Source organism: Aulonocara stuartgranti (assembly GCF_965226115.1).
Source record: "Aulonocara stuartgranti genome assembly, chromosome: 15".
Taxonomy (NCBI): domain Eukaryota; kingdom Metazoa; phylum Chordata; class Actinopteri; order Cichliformes; family Cichlidae; genus Aulonocara; species Aulonocara stuartgranti.
In genome coordinates, this window is record NC_138951.1 from 4,418,050 (window position 1) to 4,432,287 (window position 14,238).

The 14,238-nt window shown below is 42.3% G+C and overlaps 1 long non-coding RNA gene across 2 annotated transcripts in view; it reads left to right on the forward strand.

The window, feature by feature from the left end:
* LOC309689881 overlaps positions 1-14,238 on the forward strand; it is a 44,853-nt gene that overhangs the window by 2,823 nt on the left and 27,792 nt on the right. The window contains exons 2-4 of one of the 2 annotated variants that reach the window (XR_014271544.1): positions 3,019-3,143; positions 10,000-10,263; positions 11,122-12,344. This is a non-coding gene — a long non-coding RNA (uncharacterized lncRNA). Of the gene's footprint in view, positions 1-3,018; positions 3,144-9,999; positions 10,264-11,121; positions 12,345-14,238 lie in introns of those variants that run through there. The other variant, XR_014271543.1, reaches the window with a different exon arrangement.

The following is a 14,238-nucleotide window of genomic DNA, read 5'->3' on the forward strand; positions in this document are numbered from 1 at the left end:
CGTATTTGCAGAGAGACAAATGCAATTTGAAATCATTGTCAGTCTTGTTGAAGGAAATGATGGCCCTTCAAAACCTGATAACACCTCTGCTACCACATGGTGGCGCCATTTGACCACACCAGTGTTGGAAGAGAGAAGGCTTGGAGGCATTTCTTTATTTAAATGACTAAATGAAACAGTAAACTAAATAGCGTTTTTAACATTTGAATTCATGTTATATAATGGACAAATATAATTCTGAGTGAGCATTTAAAGTAGTTAAAATTATGTCACTTCAGTATTTTTCTTTTCTTTTTTAAATTTTTATTAATTGATTTTTTTTTTATTTTTGCTCTGGAGACAGAAAGAAAGACCTGACAGTGGCCACTAAAGTTACTACAACATTAGATGGAGTTAAATCAATTGAGATAATGCAAATAAAGTTGTTTGTAATATCTCAAAAGGAGACTAATGTTGCTTTCTAATTGTGCAAGCCATCTCTTGGTTCACAAAAACTTGTTTTGTTTTGCTTTTTTAGAATAAAAATTATATTTTTAGATTAACTGAGAGCCTACTGTTACTTGTCCCATCCGAGTCTGGTGTCCGACTCTAGTGCAGAAGAACAGCCTAGGAACTGGAAAGTACTCATGGACCACTCAGCATAGCAGAATGAGTGCCAATGCGGGCAAAAACCTTGGCACTCAGGTTGAAGGACACTTTCTCTGGCCCCGTGGCCATTTTATTCAATTTTTTTTATCACACACACCAAAGACTAGGTGTAGCAAACATGCATGTGAGTTTGTCAAAGCTCTCTGTTTTTGCTGTGAGTGTTTAGTGCTGGCACACGAGGTTGTGTTGAGGCCTTATGTAAGAGAGGAAATGTAAATTCCATGACAAAAACAAACAAATAAACCCTGACCCTCATAAACCGTGTCATTGGTTTAAGGATAAATGGAAAATAACATAATTTGGACCTGTCAAGGCTGGACACCGTGCCCATGTCATCATGACACCTGTGGTTCTAAGAGCAACTTGGTACACACAGTCCGAGCTGGAGGAAAGGACAAACATCACCTATGCTACGGTGCCTGGGAGAATGATAAAATGTAGTCTTTAGAGCAATGAAGAGAAAGAGAAGGAAGGCTTTTGGACTGTGGTTTTAGACACAATAAATTACATCTACTCCCTGAAGCTGGTCTGAACCTACTTGGAAGCGGGTGGGAAACAACATCTGTAGAAGCCTTCGCCGGTGCTCTGTATTTATGGAAAGAGAAACCTCCCGGTGACCTGGGAACACGCTTACCCAATTAGCAGCCTCGCCGACGGATCAAATGGAAGTGAAAACATTCACTGCCGTGACGGAGACGCATCACAATGCTCCATTCATGCTGTCGAGCCCTATGCTTTGGGGGTGAGGTGGGCTCGGGGAGGGTGAAGGGGTGTTCTTTGAGGCATGTGATGGGGAGGTGGGATAGGTGAGAGGGAGTAACGAATGCAACAAGGAACTGACTTACCTCACCGTCTTCTTTGACGTGTCAGCGGAGGCCTCATTCATGGCTTAATACTGATTCAAACACTGTTCGAAGGTGTTGTTTTTAAAAGGTTATATCCCCTGCACCTATGCCTCTGCATCCTGCTGAACTCTCCATTTTCTCCAATCCAACAAAACCACATGTTTTGTCCTGTGGGACTAGGTGCTGAGGGGGTCAGAAACCCTGAGAAACAGCACAAGAGAGGCTCTTGACAGTGCAGGACTCTGGGGAACAAAGGCTAAACATCCTTGTGGCCTGCAGAGTGTTATAGTTTTTTTTTTAAGCTGTTAAAATCATGTCTGCTTCTTGTGAACTGATTTATTTTTAAGCCATGGATTCCCATAGCTCTCATGAAATTTCATACCGTTATTTATTTAAGTAAAAACAAAGTGGGGAAAAAAAACTCAACAAAGAAGAACATGCGGGGTATTTGTTCTGTAAATGTCAGCATCATTTTGAATTCAGTCAAGAGAGTTGAAGCAGGCGAGGTGTGATCATCAATAGAGAATATATATACTGATGTACAGTGTAACACACAGTGACTAAACAGTCTATGAGTTGATGAAAAGTGCCTGTATTCATCTAAGTAGCTCCAACGCCACCTCTGATAGATTATGTAACCCTTAAACTGCACTGAAAGCCCTGCAGAAAAGCTCTTTTATTTTTAAAATAATTGTTTGTTTATACAGGTGGAGCTAAAGGTGCTTTAGTAAAAGGATCTTACAGTAAAAATTGAAAAATGTTACCAAGCTAAGGCCAATCCCATAAAAATTCTAAATACTTAAAAAAAGGGGGGAAATTTGAAAGTAAAGCTAAAACATACAAATTCATGGATTTTCAATTAAACTAGAATTTTCCGCGCGCAATAGCCAACACTGATATTCCCTTTTTTCCCTGTTCACTTCTTCTTGCATGGAAACATCTGATGGAAATAAAACTTCATGGTGTCAGGTCAGATAGCCATAAATACAGGTTGTCAGTGCAGTGTGACCCTCACATTTAGAAGAGAGGCTGCTCTGAACTGTGGTTTGGAACAGGATATCATATGTTTAAATATCGAGCTCCTTTCTGAAAATGGGCTACTGTAAAAGAACTTCCATCGCATAGCATATCGCTTTACCTGTCAGGGCCAGTATTTCATCGCTTTGCTGCCCATAAGCATAAAAGATATGAATGAGCACAGACATGTGGATAGACAGTGATCGCTCGCCTAGGACAGATACTCCCGCTTGTGCAAAATTAAAACACATGGATGACATTTTCAGATATTAAACCCGATGAGTTCATAGTCCTTAGCTGTTGAAAACGATACTTTGTCGGTTTCAGCAGGTGCGCATGAAAGTTTGAAGTGGCTGACGTTGCTGTTCCTGCAGAAATAGCTCAAATACGTTGAATAAAGCCACAAGCAATGGTGCGATTTTTTTATTAGGTCTGTCAGTTCACACAGACACACGGTGGAAACATTGCCCATATGCTTTTGAAGATTAAATAACATATTTTCTTGCAGGTCACGCATGTTGAGGACTGCACTGAAGCATTCAGATGCCATTCAGCCACGTCCAGTGCTGCAGACCCAGAGAGAAGAAACAACCACTGACACTGACCTTGAAGTGACCATGACTGATCTCACAGGTACAGCGTAAGAGGAAGCTGGGCGTTGTGTTCCTTTCCTCACCACATTTGCCAACCGGTTGTGAATGGGTGCCATTTTGAAAGATGCAAATATGGGTCGCCTCTGCCTGTATCAGCTGATGCAGGTCAGTGTTTTCTTTGGCCAAGCCTTAAAGGCACGACAGGAGAAAGACGTACTGAGAGTTAGAAAAGGTCACATAAACTCTAGTGGGATTACTTTACCAACACTTTCCATGGCTGAGATCCCGTGAATGAATCCATTGTGGGGTGGGTCCTTGCTTGCGGAAAGCAAACCCTGTCAGGATCCAGTTCATTAGCACCTAGTTTACTGTTTGAAGTTAGTTATTTATCTGGTGTGTAAAGGGGAACCCCGTTCAGACATATGTAAGCACGCCCGTTTGGTGTGTATGTGTGTGCTTGTACATGTGTGTGAATTCATGCGCAGGCATGTAGTATATACTTTCACCAACGTTCAAGACTTGTAGGATCTACAGGGGCTTTCCAGAGCAATTGGCTCGAGAGAAAATAAAAGTTTCCGTGGTGCAATAAAATGTATGGAGAATGAACAGGAGGTGCATTGGTCTGAAGGTGAAAAGCAGCGCTGAGAGTTTGTTAGCAGAAAAAAGGGATTTATATGTTTACATTCTGATGTTCATCAACATTGACTTGATTAATTTAAAAAAAAGCTATTTTTATATCCCATTGTTATATTTATCAGAAGCCACTCTTAAGAATTTAATGCGGACACAACCTCATCTATTCAGCATAAAAGGGAATTCGCTTTAGCAAACATTGCTTCAAATAGCTCAGCAGCAGTAGTCCATCTTCTTGAGTTCTTCTACTGTATTCCTAACTCTCATGTGAGAGTGCCTTTGTGTGTTTTCGCTTCTCTTTTCTTTTGTGATCTGTTTGTTCTTTGGAAGGCGTCCCATTGCCTCTGGTCAGACAAAAGTGCCGCGTTGAGCAAAACCTCCACTCCACTTTTATGGTCTGTGTGGGCCGTCCTATTTGTACATGCTTAGAGCAAATTAGACCAGCAGCTGTGCATGGCCGTCCTATTCCGTGTTGGCTTTTCATGATAAAAATATGCTATGGTAAACTCGCAGCTTGCGCCCAGAAATACGCATCCCATTTCTTCTGGCACTGACACCTCAGTGAGACTGGGAAATAGAGCTGGGGATAAATTGAGGGGAGTGGTAAAAGAAACATAGGGGTCCTATAGAAAAGAGGGACCACCTATGCTGATCTGTAGAAGGGAGATAAGTATTAGAAGACCAAAGAGAGGGCTGCACCTGTTGTGGGGTGACATCAGTCCTTAACATGTCCTTTAGTCTTTAACAAACAGCAAACCAGTGAAGCCTTCGTTTAGATATTTCAGAATAATATTTCTTTGATTAAATATAAATGAAAAGAATTATGAAAATATTACTAAGAGGATAAAACATATAAAACAAAAACAAAAAACATGCAAAACTAAAAAATAACTGTCATTGTTTATATAAAATATGCAGTTAAAGACCCATTTGAATTATTGTGATTTTGCATTAACCAAATTATTCAGCTACAGCGGTCCCTCGTTTATCGTGGTAGTTACGTTCTAAAAATAACCCGCGACAGGTGAAATCCACGAAGTAGCCAACTTTATTTTAAACCTTCGTAGAAAAATAAGTTCAGTATTATAGAATGAAGCCAAATGCATCCGGGGTTGCCTTTGACGGTGATTGTTGAGTTAGTTGGGGAGAAAACGTACAAACATACAGTACAGCACTGCTAGCAATCGAAGATTTATGTAAATTTGACGAGCTTGCACGAAGAAAATCCGCGAAACAACGATGCCGCGAAGGGTGAGCTGCCTTATAGCGAGGGACCACTGTACTGTGAAGGATTATTGCCAAAGGGGAACTGTTGTTTCCATCTGCAGTAATTTATATTTGGCAGTATGGCTTTGTTCGGGGATCTCCCTTTTATTCCATGTACATAAATGAAAAGCCAAACCTCATGCAAAACCACACATGCACACACACACACACACACACATGCATGCACGTGTGCGCACACACATATACTGGCTATTAGTGACAGGAGATGATTTTGATCATTGATTAAGTCAGACACAGCATGAAAAGGGGACTCTGAGGTGCGTATGGGTTGCAGTGCGGCTTGCCAAGACAGTAGCAATTATGGACAGGAGATTTGATTTTACAAAATGCAGATTGAAACCAAGGTTGTGCAGTGATTAGCACTCTCACCTGACAGCAAGAAGGTCTTGGGTCCTCCTGTGGTTGCATGGGTTCTCCCCAAGTACTCCAGCTTCCAAAGACATGCATGACTTAGGTTAATTGGCATAGGTTTGAATTTCAGTGTCACTGGTTGTGTGTCTCTGTGTGTTAGCTCTGCAATAGACTGGCGACCTCTCTAGGGTGTACTTCGCCCTTTGCCCCACGACAGCTGGGATAGGCTCCAGCCACTTATGAACTGAATTAGCAAATGAAGATGGATGAAGAATGGCATCACTTCAGCCACCAGCTGATGTGGTCTGGCAACAAGATGATGTACTGGGATTGCCAGGAGAACTTGACTTTGTAGCCCTAATATCATATCCCTAGCCTTTCTATCAAGTATACACAACGCAGTCTAATAAGTTACTTATTACTTTTTCAGGTTTTTGAACTAATTTGCCATGTTAATGTCATACAAAAGTTTTTTTGTGTGGTTTTTTATAGAAGGAAATGATGCCGCATTGAACAGTTTTGTTTTTTTTCAATCGCAACAGATCCATTTCCATTTCCCACTGCAGGATACGGCTGCTGATCGGATGGTATTGTTTTCCTCTCGAGACGTCTCTCTTGTGCTTAAAAGACACCAAAATAGGTTTCATTGGCTTTTGTTTGATTGTTGCAAGTTTATTCAACATTTAAAGCATATGTCGCATTAGGTTAGCACATAGCTGTATTGCATTTGGGTTCTTTTAAGTGATCCCTTATAAACTGTTAGTTTAATTTGTTTTTAAAAATTGTGATTTGAGGCTCTCTCTTTTCTGGCCTGAATGTGCCATTTGGAACACCACAGCATCCCTGCTGTCTTGCAGTCATACGTGTGAACCTGTACATACACTGTGAAATGAAGTGAACCCTTTTAATATTTAAAATAAATATAACACCCCTGCCTGATTTCCACTGATCAGTGAAGTTGCCCTTTATGTCTTGAGACAGTTGGGAAAAGTGGTAGGTAAATATAATTTCTGACAGTGTGACAGGAATAAGAAATAGTCCCCGCTCGGAATTGAGTTCTTAGGCTAATCATCTATGATTATAGCTCTGAAAGCCAAAATACACTCCATGTGAAAGAGGTTGTTTTCATCTGTATGCTGCAGCTGAACAACCGGCTGACAGTGTTACCTATTCTCCCGATGGCTCTCACTCTCCTTCTGAATCTATTTGTCTGGCCTGCAGCAGGTCTGGTAGCCCCCAGGGACTGTCCTGGGAGACCTGGACAACATTGGCAGCAGGTAGCTTAGCGGTGTCATTTCGCTGCGGTAACCTGGACAAAAGCATCTCTTGTTGTTGCAAGCTGCTTGTGGTACTGCTTTCCCAGCCCTGTGGAAAGGAAAGGACAGCCAGTGACCAATGCCAAACAAACCTGCTCCAGCTCACCTGTGCAGTGAATGTGGAACCGAATGACCCAGATCTGGATGGAAACCATTGCAAATATTTCCCAGCAAAGTCTGTGGAAGAAACATTTAACAAGGCCTCTCAGCAGGGAATTTAACTAACTGTAAATGACTTTGACTCCCTCTAGTTTGTGTCATCTGTTCCAGCGGAGTAGTAAACAGCTGCATCAAGCCATCCAGCATGAGGTTCAGTGCCGAGCAAGGTGTGGATTGAAGCATAATAAAACTTCAGTGCTCTGGATGACTGCGTGTTGATCTAATCGCGCAAATTTTATTGTAAAACAGAGGACGGAATGACACTGACAATCAGTGATTAGAAGCAGATTTGTTGTTGATGAGCAGCGAATCTGTTTATTGCCTTGTCTGTGCAGTGCTGGTGGCGAGGCAAAACCACTTTTGCCCACTACAGCTCAGTTTAGAAGCATAAGCCATGCTGCAAATATTTGGCTTGGCCACAGAGATTGAATTATATTGGCACAGAAAGCCTAGAAATAAAAAACAGCAACCTTGGGAACAATTATGCAAAGTTAAATGCGGTTAAACCAAGTGCTACTGGTTTTCCATTCCATCCAAAAGCGGAGGAAAAAAGGAAAAAGCTGCTGTAGCAGAGTTTATCCACCTCAGTAAATATGGTGAAGCATTTATCATTGCCATGGCACTTGTAGTTATTGCTCATTTTTGTAGTGCTGTATAGCTTCTCTGTGTTACACACAGCTTTGAAAATGAAGAAATCTTGTAGGGAGTTCACTCATGTGAACCAAAAGCTGTGGTGACTTGATGGTCCATTTCAACCGCAGATGAAACCCCATAACAGATAGCATTTAATAAATGTTTCTTCTGTTTCCTCAAAACATTTTATGCCGTGACAACACAATCAACATTATTTGAAATAAACATGCATAAATCAACTCTGCTTGGATGATTTATGCATGTGTAAAATCATTTGTTTTACCCTTAAAGTCACTGTAATGTTGCAAAACAATCAATTCGAAGTTGAAGTTGACGTCATTCTACAGTGAGAAATATTATTCACAAGTGGAAAACATTCAAGACAGTTGACTTCCCAAGAGTGGCTGTCAGATTCACCCCAAGGTCAGATTGTACACTACTCAGAGGCTACATTCACACTGCAGGCGAAAGCGCATCAAATCCGACTTTTTTGACCCTATGCGACCCATATCCGATCATGGTATGACAGTGTGAACGGCACAAATCCGATATTTTCAAATCCGATCTGGGTCACTTTCGTTTGTGGTGCTGAATCCGATACATATCCGATGTTTTAGAAAGCGACTGCTGTTTGAACGGTCGTGTCGCATTAAATCCATCTTTTACGTCACTGACACAAGACAGACGCCAATTATCAGCGCCGGAGAAGACATCGTGAACGCTTCCTGTCCATCCAGTGTAGATGTTAGTGAAACTGTTGGGAAGACAGCGTTGGAGAAACGTGAACATTTTATTTGTACTGTATAATCTGCAGATTCTGACAGAAATCTGCAACTATCCTTTGAAGCACCGCTCCTCTCTAAACAGCAATAAGGATAATTATTAAGCCATATGTAAATAACAAAATAACTTTATAACTTAAAGCAAAATTGGGAAACGTAAAGTCCGAAACGAGTCTTTATATTAAGGGCCATCAGTCAAACAATACTGTTTTCTCTGGGTCTAAACAGAACGCGTTGTGTGTGACGTCTTCTTTTGCGCATGCGGGCCGGTTTGAGGGTCCACACTAGAGCGCGTTTGCTGTCACATTTTATCTGGCGTGTGAACGAGCAGACAAAAAAATCAAATTTGATCAAAAAATCGGAATTGAGCATTAAGACCTGCAGTGTGAACGTAGCCAGAGAAACTGCAAAATACCCAAGAGCTACATCTTAGACTCTACATATTAAATGTTAAAATTCATGACAGTACAATTAGAAAAAGACTGAACAAGCCTCTTCTCTCAAAAACAAAAACAAAAACAAAACATAGCAGCCCAACTTAGGTTTGCACAAACCACAGGAAGACTGGAAGAGTGTCTTTTGGCTGAAACTGGGTCTTTCAATGGGACAATGATCGCAAATAAGCAACAGAATGGCTAAAAAAAGAAAAGAATCAAGGTGCTTCATTGGTTGAATTCACACTTTAACCTGACTGAAATGCTGTGGTGGGATAGAGATGTGCAAAAAAAAAAAATCCACAGAACTAAAAGTGCATCGTAAAGAAGAGTGGGTCAAAAGTCCTCTAAAATATGACAGAATGAAATGATAATCATACAGGAAACAAATCAAGTTATTGTTGCTAAATGTAGTTTTACTACCTACACATGGGGTGTACTTAGTTTTACACACACTACTTCTGCATTTTGTCTCATGTGTTGTTGTTTATCTGAGGCTGTGTTTCCCTCATTTTCAGATCTGGGAATGACTAAATCATTTTTATTATGTCATCATGTGTAAAATCTTAGATTTGAAAGCGTGTATTTTGTAACCATGTTACAATGCGAGTAATTGTCATCTTCTCTAATTAGTCAATGAAAGCCCACCTGCTCACACGGGAAACTACATTGCTCTCACTCACACAAACACTAATGCTGCTAGCCAGCTACCTAGCTAACCACCACGCAGACCTTTAAGCCAGCTTTGTTTGCTCACAGCTGAGGCTCAAAAGAAAGGCAGGACCGGTGCAGAAAAGGGCCAGCTCTGACAATTTTCACACAAAGAGAGCACTGTTGGCTAACAGTGAGCAGCCTGTTTCTGGGAGGTTTGCACTGTTCCTGGGGCCCATTTCATGGAACAGTTAGCAAGGCCAAAGGCAACCCATGGACTGGGGTGATAGTTAAGGCCTTCGGGGCACAAACCTGGGTCTGGCCCTCTAGCTCTCCCCTCTGTCCCCCACCCATTTCCGAGGCTTTCACAAAGCTGACTGAGGACGCTGGGTGCTGCAGGTGTCCTCTCATAAAGGCCCACATCACATGGGCTGGTGGACTGACTGACTGAGTTGGCACGTTTGGGCTTTTTCACTTCACCACAGGTGTTTGAAAAGCCACAATAATAATGAGGTTTCTCACAGTCAGCATTTAACTAGTTACTACTTATTAGACATAATCTTGATGTTTTTGGATCTCTATTGTGTCATTTTATGTGGAATACCATCTGTTTAAAGCAGTTACTTATCAGTCCATCTAATGTTTTACAGGTTAAAGCAAAACAGGCAAAGAGTGGCTGGCACTATACATCACTCCGAGCTGGGCTGAGGACACCACGTTAATTTCTTTCTACCTTCCAAACACAGTATCGGTGTTGGAGAGGATGCTTCCTCCAGCTGCGACTGTAATTGCAGCAGCTACCAAAAGAAACACTCCCTGCCTTTATTTGATTAAGCTGTAATGTGATTGAGAGCCCAGATATATAGCTTTCATGGTGAGGAGGGGAAAGAGGAAGGAAACACGCGAGGAAAGACGTGAGTAAAAGAGATTAATATCCAGGCTTCTCTCCTCCTGACCACAGAGTGGGCATAAAGAGCTCGGCGCCTCATTGATGTCAACCCTAGCTGTTCCTGTCCTGTAGTTTTTAGTTTGGTTTGGACAGAACAGGCAGCCTGGCCTACAGGAGTTGGGAGGACAGGGCACAGGCTTTCCCACATCACTCAAGGGCCTCTGATAGGCGGTCACAGGGGCCGATAATGACAGGGGGAGAGATTTAGTATTAAAGTCTCCTCTGCTGCCTCCTCTGCTTCTTTCTGACGTCAGAATGTTAAATACGGGGATGAGAGCATGGCATGGCCTATGGGGAAGGGAGTTAGACCTGTCTTAAGTATAGAGCTTTGTGTGAGAGAAGCCTGGCTGGGTTGCCTTGGGCTGTTACTAAGGACTCATGATGTACACAGCTAGGGGGAATTTGGGATCACAGTCAATCATTAAAAGGATTTGCATTTGCCATAAATATGAAGTCAGTCAACGTAAATGGTGATAAGTTTCAAGGAAACTTCTTATTCGCATAGTAACTAATTCAAAGTGGTTTAAATATACTGGGTCTGCTCTGGGTTAGAAATACAATCACACAGGCCAAGACTACCAGTAAATTATTCTCCATAGTCTTTAGTTGTTCGGAAGTCCTGGCTTGCAGCCTTTTCAGTTTTTCAACCACTATACCACATACAATGCTGAGGGTTTTCCCTGTGCTATTTGTAGAACGTTATAATATTTGAGTTTATGACTAATGAACTTGGAAAGCCTGAGAAAGGAAAACTAGATGGCTGGAGGGTTGTTTTCAAAAATGTCATATACTCACAAGTAAAAGACCTCATTGTCTTTGCCAGGTTGCAACTGAACCGTACAACCGAGACCCAAAGCGGCTCAGCAACATAAAAGCAGCCGAATGCTGCACCTGCATCCACAGATCATCACACTATTGTGGCATTTAAAGAAAAGGCCTCAGTCGAACACGCCCCCCTGACCTTCTCCAGCTAACATAAACTAATTAGGGTGACTCTGAAAGGAACGGCCTACCATTGGATTAATCAGCGTCCACAGATCTAGACCAGGCAATCCTGCTCTGGCCTGTTCTCTCCTGAGACCCTCATTATCTCACGTTTTCAAAGGAGCACCGTGGCATATGGAAAGGGCTGAAGGGGTGGAGAAATGGAGGAGGTGGTGGTGCAGGAAGGGGCTTCCCCGGGTCCTCTCTTCTCACATTGGACTCAGAAAGGAAATGTCAAGCGTGAAGCTCCAAGAGTGGTCAGTACTGTTCAGTCCAGCGGGCAGCACAGAGGGGGCCTTTGTCCACCATCACTTAGCGCCAATTACAGCCCGTCAAAATAGTTTTTCTACTGTGGGGCGACGTGTTAATGGGCCCGGCGTTGGGTGTGAGGAGCGACCTTGTCCACACACACCAACCAGGGGTCAGGGGTTAATAGGGCCCTCTGATGTGGCGGATGAGATTTTGGCAACCTTTTGCTAGCAAGGGAATGCCAGGACAAAGCATGTAGAATGTGATACAATTAGGCGGACAGCTAGCCATCCTGAATAGAGTTGCTTCGTAGAAGTGGGGTGGCTGCGTAAGCTGGGAGCAGATGGGCAGTCGTACGCTAGCCAAACAGGTGTCTTGGAAGGTCAGAACCCCTCTGAAATGCGTAAGAGGAGCCAGGTGAGGACACAAACAGCAGCCAAACTCGGCACTTTTTTTGAAGCGAGCAGCAATTAAAAATCCTGTTGAACAAATGACTGCTCTTCTGGACACAAAGAAAGTCCCTTTGTACTTGTGAAAAGGTCAGAGACCATTCCGCCAAATTTCCCATCCCAGTCCTGAACCAGTAGCTTGGCCCAAACAGCAGCAAAGCTCTGAAAGTGTCTGCTCTACAATATGAGAAAGTGAACTTGGCACGATTGGCGTCTGACCTATACTGTGTTTCCTGAATTTAAGCAATCAGCGACTATCTGATGCTAGATAAAAAAAAATGTCCTGGCAAAATTAAATGTTCATAACACTGAATTGCTCTACGTGTGTTTGGTCTGGGCCTGTGTGCACAAAGCCAGGCCTCCATTTACACCATAAGTGTGGGAACCACACAAATGCTGAACTACCCATGGGCCCTGAGAAGGCTCACGACACTCTGCCAGGGAGAGCTGGAGATTTTTTGTTGAAAACACTACTCTACGCACACTGAGCAAATCCAACCACATGCAAGCCTGTGGGAACTAGCGGATGACATCCATCTGCATATAAGCACTCTCAAAATACTTTTTGGACTTATTTGTGTACAGTTCATTCCCCCTTACCCAATCCTCTTGGAAATGGCAGTGGTAATCTGGCCCCCAGCTTCATCTAGTTAATGTTGAAATAAAAGAGGTGATTGAACTTAGCCTCCAAATTGGATTTGTTTAATCTGCATCAAGTTTGAACATCCTGTGTAAACATAAGCGTGTGCAGATGCCGGAAGCGCCACGGCTGGAAACGTAAATGCCTATGGTTGACTTTGGCAGAGAATCAGAAGAGCAGAAGGGGGAAAGGGGCCCGAACAGAGGCTAGAGAACTTCCATTGTTACGAGAGGGTCATGAGTAGATCGAAATTGTATAGATTGATTATGCGGGACATGGTGGCAAGGATTAATAGAAGGCTGCAGAATAGCAATAGCCTGCAAAGTACAGACTTGCTTATTTATTACTGTCATTAAATAAGATATTTCCAGTAAGCCCTACACACTCAGAACCTCTGGGAACAGAATCTGCAACCTCTCATCATAACCTTTACACCAAATTCTACTTGGCCAAATGATGTGGAAGCAAAATTGAATAAACACAAACATCATTAAGAGTTCATGTGTTCCAGTTAAACAGCCCTTTGGTTAGACTCTCATTTCCTTAATGGCTTTGCAGCTGTATTTCACTCTTGCGTTAAGTCACAAATCATTGGCAACCAACATGGTTTCTTTTGCCTTGTTTTCATCAGAGATAAGTAAGAATATGACTTAGCCGTGATAGGATTTATTTGCCTTACAGCGAAGGCTGCACCCCTTCAAGACCAAGTCATTAAAGCGTGTGTTTTGGGGAAGGGAGGAGAAGTGAAGGTCACAAGAGGTTAATTCCAATCGCAGTGCCTCTGTGAAGCAGCATGACAGCATGTCTCCTCTGCTCAAAGATTGGATGAGTTCTTCGCTATCAGGCTGGCTCATACACAGATTGTGCAAGATTCAGCGTCTTTTGCTCATAGATGCACTTTTTTCCTCTTCCTATAACAAACACTATAAAGTAGAAATTGTGCTTATAAATTAAAGAAGTTTGTGTGTGTAAAGATTTGTGTTTTTTTGACAGTCTATTTCAGCATCCCAATTTTTTTTTGTTTTGAGAGGTTTTTATGTGATCTATCATATCTGATGTCTTGAAAGATTTGATATGTGATTGTGCTTCCCTCGTCCTTGCTCTTGTCTTTTGTTGTTTTCATTTGCATAAGCTGCCTCTTTATGACTTATCGGGGTATACACCTTGATCTCGAGGAAAGGAAAGACAACAAAAGGGACAAATGAAAGAAAGAGATGGAGACAAAAGAGTGTCTACAGAGCGGTGAAGACATAACAGCAAAGAAAGAAAGTATTTGAAAAAGCGAGAAAGAATGCTGGACAGACGAAAAAATAAGAATGAAAGGAAGAAAAAAGAAAACAAAGACAAGCGAAAAAAAGAGCGAGATGTGGGCCATTCATAAGCAGACTTCTCCAAGGGATCTCAGGCCAGCACACCTGCTACTATTCACTTCAGAGGAAATAGACACTCTGTGGAAGAGAGGCTCTTGGCCTCGGGACAAAACCGCTGCAGCGCCAAATTAGAAACAGGAAGGACTGCGGGTAAGGCTCAGATTAAAAACGCACTCCCCACATGGACTCAATATACTGCAGCCCTGATCCCGCTCTGGAAACCCAAAACCCAACAGCACTATTTTATA